Below are 26,364 nucleotides of genomic sequence, written 5' to 3' on the forward strand. Positions count from 1 at the left end.
TAGGGCTAAGGTTTTCAGAAGTTTTTAATTACGTATTCTAGAGATTAGAAGAACAAAGGAGAGGAGAGGACAACAATCTTTCCTACATCATACTAGTTTTTCCTTCTTTTTAAAACTCTTTAATTTCAATTATGATTATGTTATTGGTTATGTTTGTAATTATGGAGTAATATTCTTTTAGGTTAAGGGTTATTTCAAAACCCAAAACACGAATTGTTGATTTTCAATAATGAATGTTATTTCTTGATTTCTCCAATGTTAAATTGCTTCTATTCTTCTATGATTAATGTTGTGGATTATGTGATATCTTGTTAGATGGCCAACTAATTAGGATGTTTCATTATTCTACTATCATCTTAGAATTACTATTCACCTAATAGTTTAGGGTTCTAAGTGTATGTGATAATTTGCAATTGATAGTATTGTCATAGGTATTATTAATTGTGATGAAGTTTAGAACCTAGGTTAAATGAATTATATGCTAAATTGATTTGTTGCTTAGATTAACCTATCTCCATAGAAATTAATGTTATTCCTAGGTTAAATAGTGTTGACTAGCTTTTTAGTCAACTAACACGAAGTTAAATTAATTAATTAGAGAGCTTTCAATTAGACAATCAAATGAAATTTTGCTGAGCAGCATGGAAATTTTTTCTTCTGGATACCACACCGTCCAGCCTGGTCGGGGGTGTGTTTTCTTTGACACATGGCATTTTCATTTGATTTAGCTAAATTCCTTTGCACTTTTCATAGTTGACCAGAAATGGTTTTTCACTCTTTCCTGCCTTTTTTGAAACCATAAAGTGCCATAATGGTCTCCCAATAACTATATCATTGGGTTGTGCAGTTACCAAAGAGTGGCTGACGTATTGGTGGTTGAGGCGAGGTGACTAAAGAGACGTGCTGGCATGCGTGTTGACGCGTCTATGGTGGCGTGCTTGAAGTAGTTAAAGAGACGATTCATCAATGCTTGTGGGAGGAGAGAGGGTGTTGCGCCTAGCCTATAAATAGCTTTCTCCTTCCCTGTTACCACTTTACACCCTTTCTTTCTCAGACACTACAAATACTCAGAGCGCCCTCAAACTTCAAGCTTTCACACCGACCAGTGCCCAGCTGTGCTCTATCAAAGTTCTTTGCTCTGTGCTCGTTCCACATGCTCGATACCAGTAAGTTCTCCATTTTTCCCTTTGTTATTTCTGTAACCTGTGCAAAAATGCATCTCTTGTTCTCTGCATTTTTTCGTTGTGGCTGTGGGTAATATTTTTGATAAATCCCTAGGTTTCTAGAATGCATGTCACTTGAATCTATAAATAGATGACTGTTTTGAGTAGCCCTCAGCATGGGTAACCTATTTTAACCTCTGATTTTGTAAAAACTGAGTTTTGATGTCCCATTATTGTTAATTTATGTTCGGTATTCTTGAAGAACACCAAGAACAGTTCTTGAGAAGTTTTTTGAAAAACCCTTCACTTTCTCAGGTTTTCTTGCCTTTGATTTGATCTGCCTGCTGTCTGGTACACCGTACCGTGTTTACTTTGGGCTGGTCAGTAAAGTCTATGACATCCATATCGACTAGTATTGTTCGGTGCTCTCACTTCATCTTTCCCCTTTTTCTTGTGTGCGCAGACTATCTGGGGGAGGTGATCACCGGACTCCACCAATAAGATTTTCTTCAAAAAATGGCCCGCACCAAGCAGACGACTCGGGGTGCTAATGGAGAGGATCCCCAAGTAGTATGGCGTGTTATTGCTGGGGATACCCAGGAGGCCTCACCTTTTGAAGAGGAGCCAACAACTCGGGGCAAGAAGAGGAGCATGAGATCGAGTATGCTACAGAGATCTATACTGAGGCATTCCTTAACCCTTCAGTTGAGAAGGAGGTGGGCCTTTTATATGTGGCCCTAGTGAGCACCATTTTGGATAAGCAAATCCAAAATGTGAAATAACATTTTAAGCTCAAGGATGTGTCCAACAAAAAGCCCTCTGCCTCGCAGATTGCCGACAACCCTGAGACCCAATTATGTGCTTGGAGTAGGTTCCATATGACTGCTGGGGCCACTCTTCCTCTTAAGCCATACTTTCAGAGTGTGGCAGATTATTTTGGGATTTTTCCTGCTCAGATCAACCCCAAGGCATTAGGTTTGTTTCCGCTCTTTATGTGTTGTATAAATCCTTAAATTGGCCAGTACCATTCGCCCATGAAATCAATTACCTATTTGGCCTCAAATCTAGTCCCTGGCAAGGCCGCTCGAGGTACTTCTACTTTAGCCATAGAGATTTTAATATATACCTGGCTAATACTGAAGGCATCTCCAAAGTTGGGGAGTATGCCAGCCAGTATTTCCTTACAGAAAACATTGTCGCCACCCATCCATCCTTCCAGCGGAATGGCCCATTTACCTATGGCTAAGCGGGCCCGCAAATTGGCCGCTATGAACTCGACCTCAAAGACTTGGTGGATTTAACCACCACAGAGAAATTGACCAATGCTGGGCTTTATTCCAGTCCCAATGCGCAAGCTAAGGGTGCTACCCCCACCAGGCAATCGCCTAGGAAGCACTCGCCCAGCACTAGGTCGCCCAGTTCACCACCACCCAGTAAAAAGCAAACTAGACCATCTATCCCCCCGTCCAGACCTTGCGTAGCCCACCGAAGAAGGAGTTCGGCTAGAGTCATTATCAGGGAGCCTATCGAGCACAACGCTCCCAAAACTGTCACTGCCCCCAGCCTGGAAAGGGGAAGTAAGCTGAAATAGAGCACATATATTCAAACTCATCAGACAGTGATGGGGATCTTCTACTTGGGGCAATCAGCTGCTCGGGGGGAGCTGAAGAGGGTGATTTAACTCTCTTTTCATAACTTGTTTTTACTTTTGCGTAATTATGATTTTTTTGGCTTGTTCTGACCCTACTCGACACCTTTACTAATCCTTTACTTTTATTCTGTAGATACGTCATCCGTCTTTTTTAAGAAATTCGCCCAAAAGCACACCAACAGTCCAAGTGGTGAGGCTCTCTTAGGCAAGTGCCAGAAAATTGACTCACCTGCCTAAGCCACCAAGCAGGTTGAGAAGACTCCTTCTAGGAAAAAGGCGCAGACTCCGTTGTAGAAATCTAGCAAGAGAAAAGAACTCCATGCCGATGAGGTTATCCATACGACCGCTACACAAGAACCCACTACCCCGAGCAGAGTCCAAGAAGGCGTTGTTGAGGACCCTACCGAGGAGGTCCATGGGCCCTTGAAAAAAGCCATGGCCATCCATCAAGGACATATCAAAAGGGTGTCCTCCTCTCAAGCTAAATTTATGGATACCTTAGGTACCAAATCCCTGGAGTACATTACTAGTACGGGCCTCCAGAATGTTGCCAGGGTAAGTAATTGACCTGCTCGGTGTTCAACTAATTTTTCTTCTTTGTTACTTGTTCTAAATTCCTTCATTTTGTATTGCAGGGCATGCTTGCTCTCAGCTATGCTCACCACCGTGCCAATGGGGTGAGCAAGCAGGTGGTTGGCTTGGTAAAAGAGTCTAAGGAAAAAACCTCCCAAGTTGCCCAGCTGACCGAGCAAGTCCAGAATCTTCAACAGGTCTCCGAGTAGGTTACCAAGGAAAACGAGGGACTCAAAATTGACGCCGAGTAGAGGAATCTTGACGTTAACCAGTTGGAAAAGTGGATTGAGGAACTAAAGGAGAAGAATGTTGCTGATGGGATGGCCGACCAGAAGGAGAAGGATAAGCTGGCAAAGGCTCTTGAGAAAGAAAAAACTGATAGGGCCGCTGATGCTAAAGCTTTGGAGGACCTCGGTATGAGCACCTTCTACAATTTATGGGTTTGCAACAAGGCAGTGGAATTTAGCTATTTGGGAGAGGCCTATGATGAGCTCATGCACAACTGCGCTGAGCAGGAGAAGAACGAGGCCCTGACTATCTTTACCGAGCAGCCTTCAGTCTCCGAGCCAGAGTCTACCGTGCCACCCACCGAGCCTATTATCACGACCCCCGAAGAGGATGCCTTGTCCTCCGGTCCAAGTGCTTCAACTGAGGCTCTAGCCCCTTCCGACCAGTCCAGTAGCCTCCCAGCCAAAACCCCTGTCGTTGAGCCCGACCAACAAATCCAGGGCTCTTAACAAACTCTATCTGTTTTTTACTTTTAATGTTTCATATTCTTGAACTTCTTTCCTTTATGCCTGAACAAAGGGGCTGAGCCGAGCAATCTTTATTCTCGTGCAACTATTTTCTTTTGTTGAAACAACATAGCTGAGCCGATCAACTTTTAATCTCGAGCATTTGACACATATCTATACGATGCCTCTTATTTGAGTATATCTCTGCTCATACTTTATTCATTATTACTACTTGGTGTATACTGTTTTTTGGAGCTGTGCGGCTCAGTTAATCAGAGCTATTCAATTTCTTCGAACGATTTGTAAACAAAAACTGTTCAACCCTATCTACAGAAATTGTTTTATGGCTCTTTTTGTTGCCTGGTATATACCGAGCAACGCACAAGCACTTTAACATTAATAAAGATTAATGTTTCAAAGTCCTTTTAATTATGCGCTTTTTCCTTTGCTTGTTAATGTATGACTATGGTGCCCCCCCAAGTGACCGAGCAGGATTCATAACTCTTGGGTTATCCTCTTGGTCAAATGCTAACTGACTAAAGTTGCTCTTAATAACCTGCCCGAGACCATTTGGGTTTGCCAAAACCTACAAAGGTTTCACACACTGCCGACAATCCGTGAAGTAAATCACTAGTTGGCAAGATAATTATTGTAAAGTAATGCTTGTAAAAATGGACAAAACTGTGTCTTATTGATTAAAAATTAACCATACAAGTTGCATCACTACACTGTAGCTTACATTCATGAATATTAATGATTACAATGAATGGGAAAATTGTGCCTGTGCATAATTATTGGCTGGTCGGTGGTAGGGGCAATCCGTGCCTGTATCGGCCAGTCAACGATCACTTAAAAGTAAACTTTATTGGTAGTACTTCCTTAGGTGTTCCCCATTCCAGTAACAAGGGATAGGTACTAACTGGAGATCTTGGTCATACCGTGCTAGCTTGTATGTGTCGGGCGATACTATCTCCGTGACCTGGTAAAAGCCTTCCCAACTTGGCCCTAGTACACTTGTCGAGGCATCTCAAGTTTTTGGGAATATTCTTCGCAGTACTAGATCTCCCACGTCAAACTTTCGTTCCTAAGCTCTAGAATTGAAGTACTAGGAAACTTTTCGTAGGTGGGCAGCTAGGCGTATGTTGGACTTTTCGTGTCTTTCTTCAATTTGGTCCAAGGATTCGGCTAGCAGTTGGTGATTATGACCTTGGTCGTATGCTGCGCGCATGTGAGATGGGGGAGTCACCTCAACTGGCAACATTGCTTCATACCCATATGTGAGTGCAAATGGGGTATCACCAGTAGCTGTTCGCTCGGTAGTCCTATATGACCAGAGTACCTTAGGCAGTTTCTCTGGCCAATTTCGCTTAGTCTCTTCTAGATGCTTATTTAGAGTATCTTTGAGAGTCTTGTAAGCTGCTTCTACCTGCCCATTTTCTTATGGGTGTGAGAATGCTGAGAAGCTTTTCGTGATGTCGTGTCTAGCACAGAAATCAGAAAATAAATGGCTATCAAACTACGTGCCATTGTCAGACACTATTTTCTGGGGTAGACCAAACCTACAAATTATATTTTTCACCATGAAGTTCAATACTTTTTTGGAAGTAATGGTGGCCAGTGGCTCGGCCTCCATCCTGGTGAAATAATCCACTGCTACTACTATATACTATACTCCCCCCTTTCCTTTTGGCAACTGACCAACAAGGTCAATTCCCCAAATGGCAAAGGGCCATGGGCTTTGCATCTGAGTAAGTTTGTTTGGGGCTACTTGGGGGATCTTGGAAAACCTCTGACACTTGTTGCATTTTTAAACATATACCATGGAAACCTCATTCATAGTTGGCCAGAAGTAGCCTTGCCTCAGAATTTTCTTAGATGAACTTTGCCCTCTGTGGATGCCAAAAATCCACATGGAAAAATATGTGATCCCGCATTGATATTAGTAAGGGTCCGTGAACATGAAAGAATTGACCCAAAGAGCAACACAAGCTAAATTATAGAGTTCAGGCTAGCCTAGAGCCTAAGGCCTTAATGCTCATATAAGGATGGGCCTGATTGTGAAAGATAACCTCTGTGGATGCCAAAATAAAATGTAACACACTCCCGAGGTAGTCCCAGGAGACCACGAGTCAAATGATGGAACCTTCGATCCTCACAATCTTGGCTGCATCCTAGACATGCCTACATCGCGCATATGCAAGACCCTCCATCTCGCGCATGTGCTCCAGCTGCATCGCGCCTCGCGAAGCCACGACCCCCATCTCGCAAGTCTTGCACATGTGCATCATGCTGCATCACGCCTCGTGAAGCCATGGCACCCCTCGCGAGACACTCTATCTCACGCATGTGCACCATGCCGCACCACGCCTCGCGAAGCCATGGCCCCCCTCACGAGACACTTCATCTCGCGCATGTGCTCCAGCTGCCTCGCGCCTCGCGAAGCCATGACCCCCATCTTGTGAGTCTCGCGCATGTGCACCATGCTGCACCACGCCTCACGAAGCCATGGCCCCCCTCGTGAGACACTCCGCCTCGTGCATGTGCTCCAACTGCCTCACGCCTTGTGAAGCCACGATCCCTGCCTCGCAAGTCTCGTGCATGTGCACCATGCTGCACCACGCCTCGCGAAGCCACGACCCCCCTCGCGAGACACTCCATCTCACGCATGTGCTCTAGCTAACTCGCGTCTAGAGGGGACCTCGCACCCATCACGGCCTTGCACCAAGAAGGCACCTCACACATGGAAGGCACCTAGTGCCTAGAGGGTGTCTCGGGCCTCGAGGGGGCCTCGCGCCCATCATGGCCTCACACCAAGAAGGTGCCTCGTACATGGAAGGCACCTCGCGCCTGAAGGGTGTCCCATACATGAGCGTCTTACGCATGGAGACCGCGGGGCATTGGTCTCGCGAAGTGAGACCCTCGACTCACACATTGGCATCATGCCTCATCGCATACATAGTAGGCCTCGTTGAAGAGGCCTTATCTCTCTCCCTAAGATAAGCGCCACCAACGGGGCACCTCTCTCCTTTGGGTCTCACGAGATGTAGAGTCAAGGACCTCTTGAACATGCATTCAAGGAAGGATAAGGAAGGTCTCACAAAGATTCGATATGAAGTTAGAAGAGGTATAGAATGCACTTAAAAACCAAGAGGAGTTAAAGTACGGACACAATGCCCACACCAGACAAGTAGTGGCAGTAATAGAATGGTACATAGCAAAGACTCTCCAAGCATGCCTATGATGTTCGTACCCAAAAAGTAGTGGAGGTACGACATGGTCCCAAGGCAGGAGTACTTTTGTAGACCCCTGACATATACTAAAGCCGACCACCACTCCTTTAACACCACTACCACCTGCAGTCTGGATATGCAACTCCTTGTCTCTTCGGGACCACAATGTACCAAGAGTCATTAAAGCTCACCTATAAATAGAGCCTTACTTTATCATTGAAGGGGGTTGGAAAATTCATTATATACTCAAGCTTTTAAGCAATATACGAGTTTTTACTCCATTGTTGAGCTGCATTTATCTTTCCTCAAGTCTATTCTAAATTCTCACTTAGTTAGTATCTTACTAAACTTTGTGTTTTTCGACCTAACATAGTTGACGAGTTCTCACCGTCAACAGTTTGGCATCGTCTATGGGAAGAACAACTAACAAATAGTAGTTCCTCCATTAATTTCGGTAAGAAAACATGCCAAGGCATTCGAAACGCCTACAAAACCACCAAGAAGCAGAGGTTCACCTAGACGGAACCCAGCTAAGGGCGTCCACGAGGGATCCTCCCCCGCCGATGAAGGGGGGTGTGACAGATCTGCCTAGAGTTAATGGTGAAGAGGAAGAAGTACCATCCCTTGCCATTCATCCTAAACCAGACCCTGTAGTGCATGCCACTGCTCCAACGAAGGGTTGTACAACTCACCTTCTGCCACGGCCACTGATGGCCCCAAGTCTGAACCATCAGGGCCCGGGTCCCCCCAAACAAAGACATGGTAAACGCCAATGAGTACACTCAGTGAGTTCAAGTTCCTGATATCATTGCTACGAAGAGAAAATATGTGACCTACACTTGAAAAAATACGACTTATAGGCCACTATGGAGAACATGCAAGGGGTACTCAACGACCTATTACACGAAAACTTTGATGTTCTCCTCTCTAGGAATAAAGAGAGGGAGCATATACGAGGAGAAACCACCGTGCTCGTGGACGGTGGAAAAATGCAAATATCCGCTTATCATACCCCCCGCCCAGGATGCAAGGAAGATTCTACACCAACGGAGCAACCTGGCGCAAACCCCACCTACGGAAGGTGCGAACCCAAGGCAGCCTCCAAAAGAGCTTCACCTGACTTGAGGGATAAACTTAACCAGAGAGGGTCTGAGGTAAAAACCACACCCCCTACAGCCCCTCTGATGACACCCCCTACAACCCCTTTGATGGACACAACCAAAGCAAGTGTTCACCCTAAGAACCCGCGAGACTTCTTAAACTGTAAGATGAAGGACTTAAACATTGAAATGCAAAACCCTTGAAGCAAGATCATCACTGCACCGGAGGGCACAAAGATGATGAAGAATTTGACCATGATTCGCCCTTCACAAGGGAGATCCAGGTTGAGCAACTCCCTGCCAGCTTCAAAGAGCCTCGCATGACTCTGTTTGAGGGTACTACGGACCCAAAGTATCACTTAGACTCCTTCAATAACTTGATGAGGTTAAGGGGGGTCAACAGCAGAGCAAAGTGCCATTGCTTTGTCGTTACACTCAAAGGAGTTGTGTACAAGTGGTTCAAGAGGTTAAGGCCAAGAACAATCAGGTCATGGCAACAATTCTCTGGTGAATTCCTTCAGCAACACCACGCGGCCCATGATTGTGTTGTGCCAAGTACCAGCCTTGCTAATATAAAACAAGGCAAGAGTGAAAGCCTGAAGAGTTATATCCACATATTCAATATGGAAGCAACTAAGATGGGGAGTGCGACTATAGCAGAGCTCAAGATGGTAATCACAGTTGGAGTTCGTCCTGGAAGCAAGTTATGAGGTAACATGCTCAAGAAAGAGGTTACAAACTTAGATGACTTCTTCAAAAGAGCACAAAAGTATATACGCGTGGAAGAGGGATATTAGAACTTGCATGTTGAGGGAAGCAAACCTTCCTCCAATCACTCTTCTACCAATATGTTTGAAGATTCTGTTTAGAAGAGAACGTCGTGATAAAGGAGTCGCTGATCAAATTGAAAATTGGAAGAGGACTACAAAAAGGCTTCAAAGAAGAAGCTAGTAGAATTCATATTCATCAAATCATCGCAATCAGCCCCCATAAAGATCCAAATAAGTTGCTGTTGCGATATTTTTATTACACGCAAGTGACGTATCATACAAGTAGTAACTCACACAGGTGAGGTCGAACCCAAGGGAATTGCAGCTAAGTACTAATCAAATTGGATTTATATTTCTATTTGGCAACAATAAAAATTGATTTTTAAAATTATAATGCAGAAAACTCAATAAGCAAAACAATAAATAAAAAGGGTTTAACAATGGATGTGAAATTAGGAATATGATTTCAATTGCTTTGATTACCCAATTGTTAATACTAGTCAACTATTCTTCTTCCTCCTATGTGATGACAGATTATAAAATCACCTAAACTCTTTTCAGATCATAAAGGTACTAAATTGCATGTCAACTACTGCATCTCTGAGATAGTACAACAACAATTCGCATTAAGCAATAATCTAAAAGTCACATAAGCTATGCAAATACTTTCGTTTCACATCAAAACCTATGTTTATTCATTTAGAGCATTCCTAATATTCACTTTTCAGATTTCATATTAGGATCATGAATCATGCTTAAGGTGATCAATCTCAAACATGTATTGAGCACAAAAATGAACAAATCACATAAACAAGGAAGAAGGAATAATCAAATAGCATTAATCCATGGAATAATCTCAGTCAATATCCATCAAATCCCTAAATAGGAGTTTAGCTCATAATCTCAATATTCATATCCATAATCAAACTAAACATAAACAATAACATAGAAAATTTAAAGAAAAAGAGAATGAAACTAGATGGGGAATTGTCACAGATCGCCCACGCTTGCTCCAAGCTTCTTCTTCTTCCTTTTTCCCTTGTTTTCTGTCTCTAATTTACGTTTTTCCCTCCTCCAAATTGCATCAGAACTTGTTACCCTAAATTAGCCCCTGTGAATGGACCAAAATGCCCTTCATTTAAAAATCTGCCGAATTTCAATTTCCAGCAACCTAGCGCGGTCGCGCTCTACAGTAGCGAGGTCGCTCTACTCTCTCAGAAAAGGCATTTTTGACAGCTTTACGAATTTTTGTGCTTTTTGGCATCTTTTTCATTCTAAATCATCCCAATCCTTCAAAACATGAAAATAAACAAAAACAACACAAAACAAGCATAAAATAGAAACAAAACAACCCTAAACCTCTAAAATACTTCCTAAGTAGACACACTAAAACAAATCTAAAACTTGCTAATCAGTTGCCTAGCTGATTCCAGAGATCTGGAATTATCAAAGCATATCAGAGAGAATGAAAAACAAAGTACTTGGAAAGAAAGATTCGACAAACCACTTAGGAGGTATTAGACTCAACTTCAACAGGCACCTAGCCATGTGCAAAATAGGTGCCTAGCCTTGCAAGCCTCAACAGGCACCTAGCCATGTGCAAAATAGGTGCCTAGCCTTGCGAGCCTCAACATGCACCTAGCCATGTGCAAAATAGGTGCCTAGCCTTTCGAGCCTCAGCAGGCACCTAGCCATGTGAAAAATAGGTGCCTAACCTCGCGAACCTCAACAGGCACCTAGCCATGTGCAAAACAGGTGCCTAGCCTTGCGAGCCTCAACAGACACCTAGCTATGTGCAAAGTAGGCGCCTAGCCACGCGATCCTCAATAGGTGCTTGGCCAAGTGCAAAATAGGCATCTAGCCTTGTGACATATAAATATAAGTACTTATAATACATATATGTGAGAGTGGTGAACCTTATGAGACAACATTTGAATCTATAAGGACTAGCTACCCTTATAGAATCTAAGAAAAAAGAGTCAAAAGGTCCCTCAAAAGTGACATCTTCACGAACAAACCCATCCTGCAAAGGCACCATGTCATAGAAGACGAAAGGGGAGCCCAAAGAGATCCCCAAGTCTAGATCGACTGGGTCGCCTTACCAAGGGAAAAAGGGCCTTGAAAATAGGTGTTCGCAAGGTTTCACAAAGACCATCTCCCTATAAGGGTCCCGACCCGAGGGGAGATCACCTCAAAAACCAAAAAAGGAACTCAAAGAAGATGCTTATGAAAAGGGTCTCAAAGAAGACGCTTGCAAAAATAGTACTATGCATAATGACGAGAAGGACGCTTCTCGCACAAAATGAAACGCATGCGCAAAATATATAAAAGGATAGAGAGAACCCAAAGGGTCAACATATCCTTACAAGTAGTCAAGGTGCACCAATAGACACGAATCACACGTAGTAAAAAGGTCCCAAAGGGAACCTTTTCAAAATAAAGCTATTAGCACTATGACCATGAGGACTTGCAGAAGCTCCTCAAAAAAAAAAAAAGGCTTCTCAAAGTCTTACATCGATGAGAGAAAGAGAAAGGGATTCACACTTCCCTTATACTTGTGTGAGCATATAAAATTATCTTATGAACTGGTACATCTGAAAGAGTTGCGAGATAAGAAGTCCTTATGTCGTAGACTCATGGAAAAATGCCCTCGTTATGCGAGGCCGCAATTCAATAGGCTTTAAGTGGAATGCGCCTTCAATGCGAGAGGCTCTCGCTATGCAAGATGCTCCCACAATGCGATGCCTTTGTGTTTTCACCTCCAAGCTTAGATGTGTCTGCATTGCGAGGTCGCAATGAAAGTCAACTTATGGACATCTCTTTAGTAATATCCATCTCACAAAACAAGAGGCATCTTAACTCATACTTTGCCAAGTATGAACGATGGAAATCCTCCCTCGAGCTTGGCTCCCAATTGAGTTTGCCTTCTACCTTAGACATTCCTCATAACACCACCAGAGTACAGTAAGTGTAGCGTCATAATAAGTCTACAATGGCACCTAAAGACCTCCTCATAGACTGAGGGGAAACTGTGGATGCCAAAAATCCACAAGGAAAAATATGTGATCCCACATTAAAATGCATAAGGGTCTGCGAACATGAAAGAATTGATCCAAATAGCAACATAAGCTAAGTTATAGAGTTCGGGCTGCCTAGAGCCTAAGGCCTTAATGCTTATATAAGGATGGGCCTCATTGTGCAAGATAACCTCTGTGGATGCCAAAAGAAAATGTAACACACCCCCGAGGTAGTCTCAGGAGACCACGGGTCAAATGATGGAACCTTCGATCCTCACAATCTTGGTTGCATCCTAGACATGCCCACACCGCGCACATGCAAGACCCTCCGTCTCGTGCATGTGCTCCAACTGCATCGCGCCTCGCGAAGCCACGACCTCCATCTCGTGAGTCTCGCGCATGTGCACCATGTTGCACCACGCCTCGCGAAGCCATGGTCCCCCTCGTGAGACACTCCATCTCGCGCATGTGCACCATGCCACACCACGCCTCACGAAGCCATGGCCCCCCTCACGAGACGCTCCATCTCGCGCATGTGCACCATGCTGCACCACACCTCATGAAGCCATGGCCCCTCTCACGAGACACTCCATCTCACGCATGTGCACCATGCCGCACCACGCCTCGCGAAGCCACGACCCCCTTCGTGAGACACTTCGCCTCGTGCATGTGCTCTAGCTGCCTCGCGCCTTGCGAAGACACGACCCCCATCTCGCGAGTCTCGCACATGTGTACCATGCTACACCACACCTCGCGAAGCCACGGCCCACCTCGCGAGACACTCCATCTCGCGCATGTGCTCCAACTGCCTCACACCTCGCGAAGCTACAAATCTTGCCTTGCGAGTCTCGTGCATGTGCACCATGTTGCACCATGCCTCACGAAGCCACGACCCCCCTCGTGAGACACTCCATCTCGCACATGTGCTCCAGCTGCCTCGCGCCTAGAGGGTGTCCCGCACCTGGAGGGGACCTTGCACCCATCACGTCCTCGCACCAAGAAGGCGCCTCACACATGGAAGGCACCTCGTGCTTGGAGGGTGTCTTGGGCCTCGAGGGGGCCTCGCGCCCATCATGGCCTCGCAACAAGAAGGTGCCTCGCGCCTGAAGGGTGTCCCGCGCCATGAGCATCTCACGCATGGAGATCGCGGGGCATTGGTCTCGCAAAGTGAGACCCTCGACTCACACATGGGCATCATGCCTCATCGCATACCTAGCAGGCCTCGTTGAAGATGCCTTATCTCTCTCTCTGAGATAAGCGCCACCAACGGGGCACCTCTCTCCTTGTGGGTCTCACGAGATGTAGAGTCAAGGACCTCTTGAACATGCGTTCAAGGAAGGTTAAGGAAGGCCTCACAACGATTCGATATGAAGTCAGAAGAGGTACATAATGCACTTACAAACCAAGAGGAGTTAGAGTACATACACAATGCCCACACCAGACAAGTAGTGACTGTAATAGACCATTCTATTACAGTCACTACTCTAACTCTCTTGGTATGCCCACATATGGAGAGGCTTTGCTATGTCTGGTGTGGGCATTATACTCTCTTGGTATTTGTTGAATGGTGTATTTCTTGAGCTGAGCGAGCAGGTCTTTGATCTTACCAAGATAAGCCATCATTTTTCTCCCCAAGCACTGTACTCTCCGAGGATATGATTGACAACCAGTTATGAATCACTGTATATCTCCAAGAATTCAGCTTTCACTTCTTTAGCTAATCTCAGGCTTGCGATTAATGCTTCATACTCTGCTTCGTTATTAGATGCCTCAAATCCAAAATGAAGTGCACAATGGAAGCGTTGCTCTTCAGGTGTGATTAGTGAGAGACCTGCCTTAGACAACTGGTCGGTAGATGAGCCACCGATGTGTAGCTTCTAGACTTGGGGCTTTTCTTCGGAATGAATAGTGCTAGATTCTGGGTGCTCGATGTTCTGCTCAGCACCTGTACTGGGTGGAGGTCCAGACTCCGATGAATGCTTGACCATGTCTTTGTTCGGTTATGATATAACAGCACATTCAGCTACAAAATCTGCGAGAGCCTGGCCTTTAATTGCTGTTTGGGGCTGGTAGGTGATTTCATACTGCTTGAACTCTATAGACCATTTGAGTAATTGACTTTTGTAGGACTTAGCGCAATGGTTGGTCGGTAAGAACTTTTATGGGATGAGCTTGGAAGTATGGGCAAGGTTTTCTAGAAGACAAGAGCAGGTAGTAAGTTAAAATTTTTAATTAGAGGATACCTGCTTTTGGCCTCGATCAACCTTTTACTGACATAGTAGACTGGATGCTGAATCTTATTTTCATCTCTGTCCAGGACTGCATTGATAACGTGTTGAGTTACTGCTAGGTATATGCACAGCTCTTCACCCTCCAGAGGTTTTGAAAGGATCGGGGGTTGTGCCAGCTGCTGCTTTAGAGCTTGGAAGGCTTGTTTGCACTCCTTGGTCTATTCAAATTTCTTTGTACCTCTGAGGATATTGAAAAACAGAATACATTTATTAGTAGATTTGGACACGAATCTGCTTATTGCTGCTATGCGTCCTATTAGGCTTTGCATGTCCTTGATCCTAGCTGGTGAGAGCATGTCTAGCAGCACCTTTATCTTCTCAGGGTTTGCTTCAATTCTCCTGGAGTTCACTATAAACCCCAAGAATTTTCCCGACCCCATACCAAAAGAGCATTTTAGGGGGTTCAATTTCATTCTACATTGCCTCAAGATGTTGAAGCATTCCTCCAAGTCCTCAATGTGCCCCCAACCTTTTTAGATTTCACCAACATATCATCCATGTAAACCTCCATGTTATTTCCTATCTGGTCTTTGAACATACGGTTTACCAGCCGTTGATACGTGGCTCTAGCGTTTTTCAGGCCGAACGACATGAATCTATAGCAGTACAGCCCCACATCCGTGTGGAAGCTGGTGAATGCATGCTTATCTGGTTGTACCCCAAGTAGGCATCCATAAAGGTTAAGATTTCATGGCCGGATGTAGCATCTACCATCTGGTCAATTCTCAGAAGTGGGAAGCAGTCCTTTGGGCATGCTTTATTTAAATTTGTGAAATCTATGCACACCCTCCACTTGTTATTAGGCTTTGGTACCAATACGAGATTAGACACCCATACTGGGTAGAAGGCTTCCTTAATGAAATTGTTATTTTGAAGCTTCTCCACCTCCTCCTTCAATGCATTTTCCCTCGTTTGATCTAGTAACCTCATTTTCTGTTGTACGGGCTTGAAGTGTTCAGTATCGATGTTGAGGGCGTGGCTTATAAAAGTTGGGTGGATCCCTACCATATCATCATGAGACCAGACAAATACATCTTGGTTGTTCCATAGGAGCTGGATCAAGGCAGATCTTATGTTCCCGAACAACCCTTTCCCTACCTTGACAACCCTGGTCGGGAGCTTTGGGTCAAGCGAGACTTCTTTTAATTCTTCGAATGGACCCACCCCTGTATCAATATCCCCAAAATGAGGGTCTATATCCCCCCGTTTTGGGCTGCATCCTATTTTTGGTGACTAGGCCTTGGAGGTTGTACGATACAGACTGCCTTCCCTGCCTTTTTTACTGATGGATTATAACATTCTCTAGCCACCAGTTGGTTCCCCTTGAGACATCCTATACCTACCCGGGTTGGGAATTTGACCAGCAGATGGAAGACCGAAGTGATTGCTCGGAGGTCATACAGGGCTGGTCAGCCTATCATGGCATTGTATGGAAAATGGGATGTCGATTACTACGAATAAAGCCATTGCAGTGTTGCTCTTAGGTGTCTTCCCTACTATTAAGGGCAACCTTATGCTTCCTGCTGGGGCCATGCCATTCCCTGTAAACCCATACAACAGCTACTCGCATGGTTCCAGATCTTTGATGCTTGAATTCATCATCTCCAGGGTACTCTTGAACTGGATGTTGGTAGGCAACCCATGGTCAATCATCATTCGGGCCATGATCATGTTGGTGATCTGCACTTCTACCACTAAAGGATCATTATGCGGATGTTGTACGTGACTTGTGTCTTCCTCGTTGAATGTGATGGGCTCACACTCGTAGCGAGGCTATTTGGGAGTACACTCCTGGACAACCAATACATCTTCTTCTTGCTCGTGCCTAAGGGAGTGAGCGTATCTTTCTCGAGCCTTACTGGAGTTGCCGGCCAAATTAGGTCCACCATAGATCATATCTAGCCGACCAACATCTAGTGGTGGTAGGAGGGCTGCTTTCTTTGATACTGTTGAGGCTGTTGCTGAGGAGGCTGTTGAGGATGCTGGTCGACAGTCGGTCGTACATACCTCTTCAGATGAGCATTGTTTCATCAAATGAGGAATTCTATCTCTTCCTTCAGGTGGTTACATTCATTGGTTTCATGACCATAGTCATTGTGAAATCAACAGAACTTAGTCATATCCCGTCTGTTAACATCCTTCCTCATTAGTGGAGGTCTTCTGTACGGTACGACTGCCTGGTTAGTGTTCAAAACATCTGCACGGGGATCCAAAAAGATGGAGTAAGTAGTAAACTTAGGAACATATTCTCGTGGTTTGGGCTGCTCGACGATCTAAGGCTTCTTATTGTCATTCTGGTTACCGCTACTTCCAGCCACATTACTGCATTTGCCGTTCTTAGCCCCATTCTTACCACCCTCTATAGGGTTAGTGGTATTCCCAGCATTTATTTTCCCCTGTTTGACATCTATCTGAGTTGGATTATCCACCTTCCGTTCAACTTCCTCAAGCTTGATGAATTCCCCTGCCCGATCAAGGAACTCCTGGGTGGTACGGGCAGACTTCCTTTTCAAACTGCTCAAGAACAAACTTTTTACTTTGACTCCCAAATTGATGGCTATCAACTTACCATCATCACTAAAGGATTTCACTCTGGTGGCCTAAGGGATTTCACTCTGGTGGCCTCCTACATAAAACATTGAATGTAGTCTTTTAAAGGCTCGTTATCTTTGTTTTATGTCCACTTGGTCATTCGGTTTGACTGGAAGGGGCATTGCCAAAGAAAATTGGGAATAGAATATGCGTACAAATCCATCCCATGATGTAATTGACCCTGGCTGTAGCTTGAAGAACCACTGCTGGGCAATTTATGACAGGGTGGCCAGGAAGATCCTGCACCTGACATCATCCCGAACCCCCTGGAGATCAGTTTGCAGTTCGAAGTTATGAATGTGGGATACTGGGTCTTCCCACCCAGTGTACATCTTCCATGTTGGCATCTTGAATTTGAGAGGTATAGGCAGCTGATTAATACGTTCTAAAACTGGGGAACCTCTTTGCATCTCCATTTCACTATCTGTTAACTTGGGGGTTGTCAAGTCCCTTACCAGTCAGGTTAACAGATCCAGCTGGGCCTGGATGTTAGGGTCTGCAGCTGCCTGGGGTTGTGCTGCATTGCGAACCTCATCCATTCTCGAGTTCCAAACAGGCTCAGGCAGAGCTATGTTGTTCGAATCCTGATTTTCCCTGCTACGATTAAGAGTATCTTGAAGTCTTGACCCCCATGGGACCCATTCGGTTAAAAATGGAGTTTGGCCGAGGCCTACCCCCAACATTCTGGTTGTCTGCTTGACCTGGTATTGGAGGTACTCCCTGAAACCCTCCACCTCGGGGTGGTTGGTTGTTTGGGATATCCTGCCCTTGTGGGACAAACGGTCCTTCAGACTAGTTACCTCATTGACCTTGGTTATTATGTTGACCTTGATTATTTTGCTGGCGAACTTGGCTTGCTGCCTCATCATGATCATACCCATCAACATAGTGGGGTTTGTTCGCACTACTAACCTACGGTTGCTCCCTTCTAGATCTTGGTCAGTATTCTTGGTACTGTTTGTACCGACTAGGCTGATGCTGGTAATTTTAGGGCTGACCACCCCGTCTCACGAGTCTCGCGCATGTGTACCATGCAGCACCAGGATTTCTCTCACGGCCACTGCCCTGAGATCTCGGCCGAAAGTTTCCTGCTTGGTCATATCCCATGCAGTGCCTTGGAAGGACCTGCTCATTAGCTGGTAAAGGTTGCCTATTGTTGTTGGCTTGGGCGCCCCGACCAGATCTGTGACTCCTGGTCGGACCTTGATTCCCATTCTGAGGTTTAGCCTCTGGTCCATTCATGACTCCATCACCAAAACCAAATACAGGAGGAATTGTTGGTTGTGGGCAGTTGTTCCAGCTGCAATCCTCACACCCTGAGTCTGCTGCTGTTGAATATAATTGCAGATAGATTCAGTAGCCTCCCTTGTTCGGCGCTCCATGTCTTCCTAATAGGCCTGCACTTCCCAGGCATGTCGATCCATCCATTCTTGAAATTCTCTCCTTTGTTTTTCGAAAGCCTCATTAAGAGCCTCCCGAGTAGTAGCTCGCGCCTGGTTCATGGTGGCAAGCTAATATTGCATCTGTCCCATCACCTCCCTTATCTGCTCAATTTCAGGGTCAAGTCCTTCGATATCTACGTGGGGCTTATACCGTCCAGGACCTCCAGCTCTTGGTCCTGGCTAGTCGGTACCCCTTGCAGCAACTCCACCTGACGTTTTTGCATGGGTGATTCTAGCAGAGGCAGCAGCTCCGCATCCTGGTGCAGTGGGCCCAGCGGTTTGCCCCCCGACACCAGATGGGTTCCTGGGCAGCAAATCACCTCGCTGCCCATTCAAATTGCTCATTGATGGAACTTGGTGAGAGATTTCAGCCTCGGGCTCTGGAGGCTCTTGGCTTGACCTTCTGGTTGAGACTATCATCCTTGCAGCAATGGAATTCGAATGTGATTGTCTTGGGCTCTCAATGAAAGCACCAAAATGTTGACCGACTTTTTGGTCAACTAACACGGAGTTAAATTAATTAATTAGAGAGCTTTGAATTAGATAATCAATGAACCATAGATAAACCAAAAACCTAATAACTATGAGCAATAAATGATAAAAAACACCAGAATTATAGAGGTTCGGCCCAAGAAATTGTAATGACCTACTTCCTCTTACATTTGTATTGATCTTAAAGGTTTACACAAGATAACCAGTGAATATAGGTAGATTTCTAGGTGAAAAGACAATATAGAATGGAAGAATCGCTGCTAAGTCTCAAGCCAGGGTGCTGGGTATGTTTCTGGTGCTGGTCAGTAAGCTATTTTCGTCCACCCCCTCCACTGTGGTGGAGAGTTTGTATTTATAGTATCTCTCTCGCCCAAAGGTTGCTCTTGAGCGTAACTAATGAGGAAATATCCCTACATTCTCGCAAGTGGTTGCTGCCCTATTCTTAAGGAACCTTGACCGAGTTTTTAGGGCTGTTAGGCGCAGGGCGAGTGTAACTGTCTTCATCCAAGTAGGTATGTTTATTCACCATATCGACCAACTAATCTCCTGGCAAGCGTACAGAGCAGTGAATGTTATTTATTTGTCAAGTGTATTTCGACCAGCTGTACTGACTGTTGGATGTCATGCCATGTGTCAAAAATATGATGCCATGTGTCCAAACTTAGTGTCATGTCATATGTGCAAATTTTTGGGATAACAAATAGATTACATACTTCATGGATCTATTGCTTGGTATAAAGATTTAATTGTTGAGCGCTTCGCCTTGATTAATTATAATTTGGAGATTGAGATAATTGACTGCTTCAGCATTATCTACGGGGTTAATAATTTAATTGGGAAATCAAAATAATGTTTATTATTGTTGGTCTTGAATGATTGTGGAGGGTGGAGAATGACTCTTAACTATTTCTTTAAATCGTAATATCAACTTATTATTGCTTTTATGTTTATGCTATTTAAGTTTCAGTTTGAGAAAAAAATCTCTTTTTTAATTTTCGTTGTTAATTCTTGAATAATAATTTGAGCATAACCCTCGTGGGTTCAACTAGTATTTACTGTTATACTGATATAATTGGTAATATTGAAAAGAAAATAATAATTAAATTTGACACGGCACACGACACCTGTCAAATTTTTGGCGCCATTGCCGGGGACTATTGTTATTCACTTTATTATTCAAATGTATTTGTTTGCAACTAATTAGTTTTTACTGTGGAATTGTCAAGTGTATATGTCTGGTGAAGATGATACACAAGATAGACTACAAAAAAATCAAAGATTATCTTGAGGCATCGTCCGCGTCACACTCTTCTAGAACTATCACTGATAATCCACTCTTTCAGCATCATTATCAACATGTAGAGTCTGTTAAAGAGCCATTACCATTTGACAACGAATCTGATTCTGATGATTCAGTTCGATCCTATAGAACTATGACCCAGCAAAGGACGTTGAAAGAGTTGGCAGTGCTAAATTTTGACCAACAACCGCTTTGCATCCAGTATCCACCTTTGGATGTCAACTTTGAGTTGAAGTCGGGTCTCATTCACTTATTGCCCTCATTCCATGGGTTGTCCGGTGAGGACCTGAATAAACATTTGAAGGAGTTTCATATTGTCTGTTCTAGTATGAAACCTACTGCAGTGACTGAAGAACAAATTAAGCTGCAAGCTTTTCCTTTCTTCCTGAAGGATACAGCTAAAAAGTGGTTATACTATCTTCCATCCGGTACTGTTGAAACCTAGAATGGTATGAAGACTATGTTCCTATAATGATATTTTCCAGCATCTAAAGTTGGAAGCATCAAGAAGGAGATCTGTGGTATAAGGCAATATACAAGGGAGTCATTGTATGAATATCGAGAGAGATTCAAGTGGTTGTGTGCTAGTTGCCCTCATCATCAGATAAGTGAACAACTCCTAATCCAGTACTTTTATGAAGGATTACAATCACTAGATAGGAGTATGATGTTAGGAGTATGTCCTATTAGTATGTAAAAGACATTTATTATTTCGATGAATAAATAAATACAATGGTCTATTATTGTTATATTTAGATTATTAAATTATTGTTTGAATAATTTTGTAAATATCAGAAAATTTCCATATTCATTATTGAGGATGTGATCTTGTATTAGTACGAGAGAATTAAGATCACATGAATGAATAAAAATAGTCAACAACAACAAATTGAAGTTATGGATTTCTTTAATTGGGGTTGTAAGTACGGTTTGCTGAGTATCATGTTGATACAAATAATCTAGATTAAGATTATTGATGTGGTAAGACATCTCAGTAAAGGTGATTTATATAATATGATTATATATGACATGGACCGATATGAATAAAAGTCTTTATCCAAAAACCATTTAATAATAAAGACTTGTAATTCATATCATAACTGATGATCATTTATAAATCAACCTTAATCCTGAGTGTTCATGAACTCCTGTTCATGTTTATTAAACCTTTTGATTCATTCGTTAAGGTCTCTTCAAAGAATGAGGCTAATGACTTTTGTTTTGGAGATTTAATATCATGGATGGCTGGGAACATGTATCAACAATACATAATCTAATCTTTCCTAACGGATCGTATATTAGTTCCCTTAAGGGTTAATTTTGGAACTGAATGATTTTGAGCTTAAATCTATAATTAGATTTTAGATTAATTATTCACTAGTGAATTAATGGTACTTAAGGAATAAGAAGTAAATTAGAAAGGTAAAATGGCAATTATTCCATTCTAATTTATGAACTAATTAATTAGAGGGTTGAACTATTGTAAGATGGTTATATCAATGGACACCTTAGAATAAGATTTCTGTAAAAGTATATTTATAACATAAAGAGTTCAATTCTGAATTTATAGTGAAGAAATATCATAATTAATAAATTAACTATTCTAATTAAAGAGTTTAATTATTTAGTTTCAATTTACTGGAGCTTAATGTTATAGGTCCATGGTCCCCGAAATGACTCAAACAAACACTGACAAAGATAAATACAAAAATGGGCAAAATGACTTATTTGATAAGTAAAATATTTTTCTATGCACCAAACATAATTATTGTATAATTATGCGTACTTAATTAATTTATTATTTGATTTAACAAAAATATAATTAATTTTGAATTAGTTTATTTTTGGGATTTTGATATTTAAATAATAATAAAAATTGAGAAAAATCACATGCCTTCCTTGGACCAGTCTATTATTTTTTAAATAATAATAAAAAAGATAGCAGCAAGGAAGGACTTGAGGTAATTTTCTATTCATCTCTTTGATTCAATATATATGTATGTGAAGAATTAGATCTAGAAATCTTGCGGGGTTAAATTAACAAGTTTGATTGTTGTTCTGCTGCGTATAATCTCTGATTTGATCTATAAAAACCAACATATGATTGATGCAGCCAATGGGGGTGCACTAGTTGATAAGACTCTTACTGCAGCTAGGAGCTTGATTTCTAATATGGCTGCCAACTCACAATAGGTAGAGTCGCTAAGATCCTAATCCACCACCAAAGTCAGTTAATGAGGTGAGCAATTCAAACGAGAACTAGCTTGATCATCAATTGGCTCAATTAATTGTAGTGGTACAACAACTTGCTTTAGGCCAACAGGTGCGGCCATGTGGAATATGTCATGTTGTGGGGCACACTACTGATACTTGCCCGACTCCATTTGAGGGAGAGACTGAGGGTGTTAATGCTGTAGGTAATTTCCCAAGTCAATTACGCCAGATGTACTATGAACCTTTTTCACAAACTTATAATCTTGGCTGGCATGATCATCCAAATCTTCGTTATGGGAATCACAACAAGCTGCTCCATAGTCTACACATGTTAGACCGCCTGGTTTTTCTCTTCAACATCGATCTCAATAGAACTATGCACCTAGACCATCGAAAGCACCACAAGCTGCTCAACCACTGAGTACAAAACCCTCTACTAAAGATTTAATCAATGCAATTGCTACAAATATGCTTTAGTTTCAGCAAACTACCCAAGCTTCCATCAAAAGTTTGGAGAATCAGGTGGGAGAACTAGCAGCATCATATAACAGGTTGGAAGCTCATCTTTCTAATAAATTGCCTTCACAACCTGAGAAGAATCCCAAGGAGAATGTAAGTGCGATAACACTACAAAGTGGTATACAATATGAGCCACCCACACAACCTTCATCGCCATCTCCAGTGCAAAAGAAAGTAGTAGACAACTCCATCCATGATGAACCATCAATGCAGAAAAAGTCACAAAAACCAACTATGCCAACCTATGTCCCTCGTCCGCCTTTTCCAAGCAGATTGAAAAAGTTTAAGAAAAATGAAGTTGGCAAGGAAATTATTGAGACTTTTCGTAAAGTTAAGGTAAACATTCCATTACTTGATGCTATTGAACAAGTGTTGTGTTATGCTAAATTTTTGAAGGAGTTATGCATGAATAAGAAGAAATTAAAGGGTGATGAAAAGATAAGTGTGGGGGAGAATGTCTCTGCTGTTCTCCAAAAGAAGCTGCCACCTAAATGCAAGGATCTGGAACCTTTACAATTCCTTGTATAATTGGGAATAAAAGGATTGAGCAGTGTATGATAGATTTGGGAGCATCGATTAATGTCATGTCATATTCATCATATGCTTCTTTAAATATTGGGCCACTAAAGGAGACAGGGGTTGTTGTTCAGCTGGCTGATCACACTAATGCTAATCCTTTAGGGGTAGTTGAAGATGTGCTGGTGAAGGTTGATGGACTTGTCTTTCCAGCAGATTTCTATATACTTGAAATGGGGGATGCATCAATACCAAATCCGACACTGGTTTTATTTGGGAGGTCATTCTTGATGACAACAAATACAAAGCTGGATGTTAGAGCAGGAACGCTGACAATGGAATTTGACGATGAAGTTATCAAATTCAATGTGTTTGATTCTCCTGGTAAGATCAAAGGGAAGGACACTTCATTGCAATACCCAACATAAAGATCTTGAGAGCAGCATTCAGCCAAGCTAACGATGTTAAACAAAGCGTACTTGGGGGAATTTTCTTTTCCTTATCTTTTATTTTATTTTCATTGAGGAAAATGTACTGTTTAAGTGTGGGGGAAGGGAACAACTTCATTTTGTCTGCTGAGTTTATTTTTTTCTGTTATCTTTTATGTTTTTGCTTGTTTTTTTTAGTCTATTTTTTTTTATTTGTTTGTGTGTTTTCTTGTGTTGGTCTTGTTGAACGTAGTGGTCGATGATGAGAACTATGGATTGTACTGAATGTGATGCTAGATAATGATGACTTCTATATGATTTGTGTGCTTAACCCATGTGTGATTGCTACTTAAGCTTGAGCTTGTATTTTGGAATTTATGTACACAATTGATTTTACTTCTTATTTGTATTGGAGACAATTTTTGCATGTTGGAAATTTAAAGGCCCTATCACTCTAGAAAGCGTTGATTAATTATTTGAGGCAAAATCATGAGTACACATAGTTAGTGAGATGATTAAGACAAGTTCTTTGGATCGTTTGAGCCTTTCAAGCCTATCCTTGATTTTTTATTCCATAGTTGTCCATTTTTGAGCCATAATGACTATTCTTTTCTTCTATGAACCTAGAATCTAGACATTTGTAGCTTTGAAAATTTTAACCCTTTCTTGTAGCCCATTGTACCATAGTCATAAGTGAATGTTATGTTGTGGGATGTATATTTTAAAGAAGGGAAGAAAATTATGTAATAGCTCTTTTGTTTGGGTTGTGCTCTGAATGTAAAGGTTCTCCTATTTCTCTATGAAATGTGAATTGAAAAAAAAAGTTTGCAATGAAAAATTTCAAAAGTATATATATTGCAAAAGAATAAGTGTGGGAGAATTAGTGAGATCGATGTGAAAAGAATAAGATAAAAGAATATTTATTCTAGATTTGTATGGGAAGTTTGTGGGAAGATCTAAAGATCAGAAAAAAAAGAAAGTGTATGCTGTAGTGTGAATTGAGCCTAAATGTAACTTTTTCATTTACCTCTAACCTTATCCTTACATTACAAGCTTATAAAGACCTTTTGATTCTTGATTATGTGTATTTATATTAGTGGAGAATAATTGGTCAATGTCTATGGAGTGAATGTTCTTTCATGATAAGTATTTTCTATACAAGGAACACACACACACATATATATATATATAAATGTTTGACATGCAGAGATTGAGTTTGATACATCTAAGTGGGTAAGATTGATTGTGAATGAGGTTATAAAGAATGAGTTTACGTAGTGATTCACTCTGGAGAATTTCTAATGAATATGGAATTTGGATTTATTCTAGCATTATATTTTGTGTGATTCTCGGAGACAATCATCACTTTCAACAAGACTGTTGCTTAGTTGAGTCTAGTCTATTTTGTTTGATGTTATTTATTATTTTTATTTTTATTTTAGTTAGTTGCTAAGGGAATAGCAAAGTTCAAGTATGGGGGAGTTTGATAAGTTCATTGTATTTTGCAAGTTCTTTCGTATTTGGATGATGCTAATTTAGTGTTTTAAGAGATTTTAGCTTCATTTTGTAAGTTTTCGATACTCATAGGGAATAAAATTTATGGATGGAATCAAATATTTTATAGTTACAGACAAAAGTATTCGGTTATTGCTGAAAAATCAATATACTTCTAATGTCGAATCAGAACGAAGTTGTAATTTTTGTTGATAATACTGATATATTTGATGCAATTTTGGTTTAAAAATTTTATAGGCTACAAAAAGAGTTTCCAGATGAAGTTGAGATGTAATTCTAATGTGTTTTGAAGTCTCTAAGCATATATGGTGATGTTGGGGTGAGTGAAGCTTGAGTAGCGGGTTACAAAATCAAGAGAAGTGAAATTTGGAGCGTTGGTTGTGGCTCAAAGAAGTGGTGGTCGCAATCTAATTACAAGGAATTAGGATTTGGGAAACAACAAGTTTTGGCCGCGGCGAGTACTTCTTCAAGTAGCTACCAAAATACAATTTTTTAAGAGAAACTGTGCACAGCCACTACTTTTCCACGCCGCGGCTCAAGGCTAAATTAGGCACACTAGCCGCGACAACCACTTTTCCAGGCCGCGGCCAGTCAATGCGATTTCAACTTTTATGTTATTTTTAATTAGATTATTAAGAGGATTATAAAGAGTGTTAGGGCTAAGGTTTTCAGAAGTTTTTAATTACGAATTCTGGAGATTAGAAGAACAAAGGAGAGGAGAGGACATCAATCTTTCCTACATCAAACTAGTTTTTCCTTCTTCTCATTAAAACTCTTTAATTTCAATTATGATTATGTTATTGGTTATGTTTGTAAT

This window comes from Humulus lupulus, chromosome X (genome assembly GCF_963169125.1).
Source record: "Humulus lupulus chromosome X, drHumLupu1.1, whole genome shotgun sequence".
NCBI classification, from domain to species: Eukaryota; Viridiplantae; Streptophyta; class Magnoliopsida; order Rosales; family Cannabaceae; genus Humulus; species Humulus lupulus.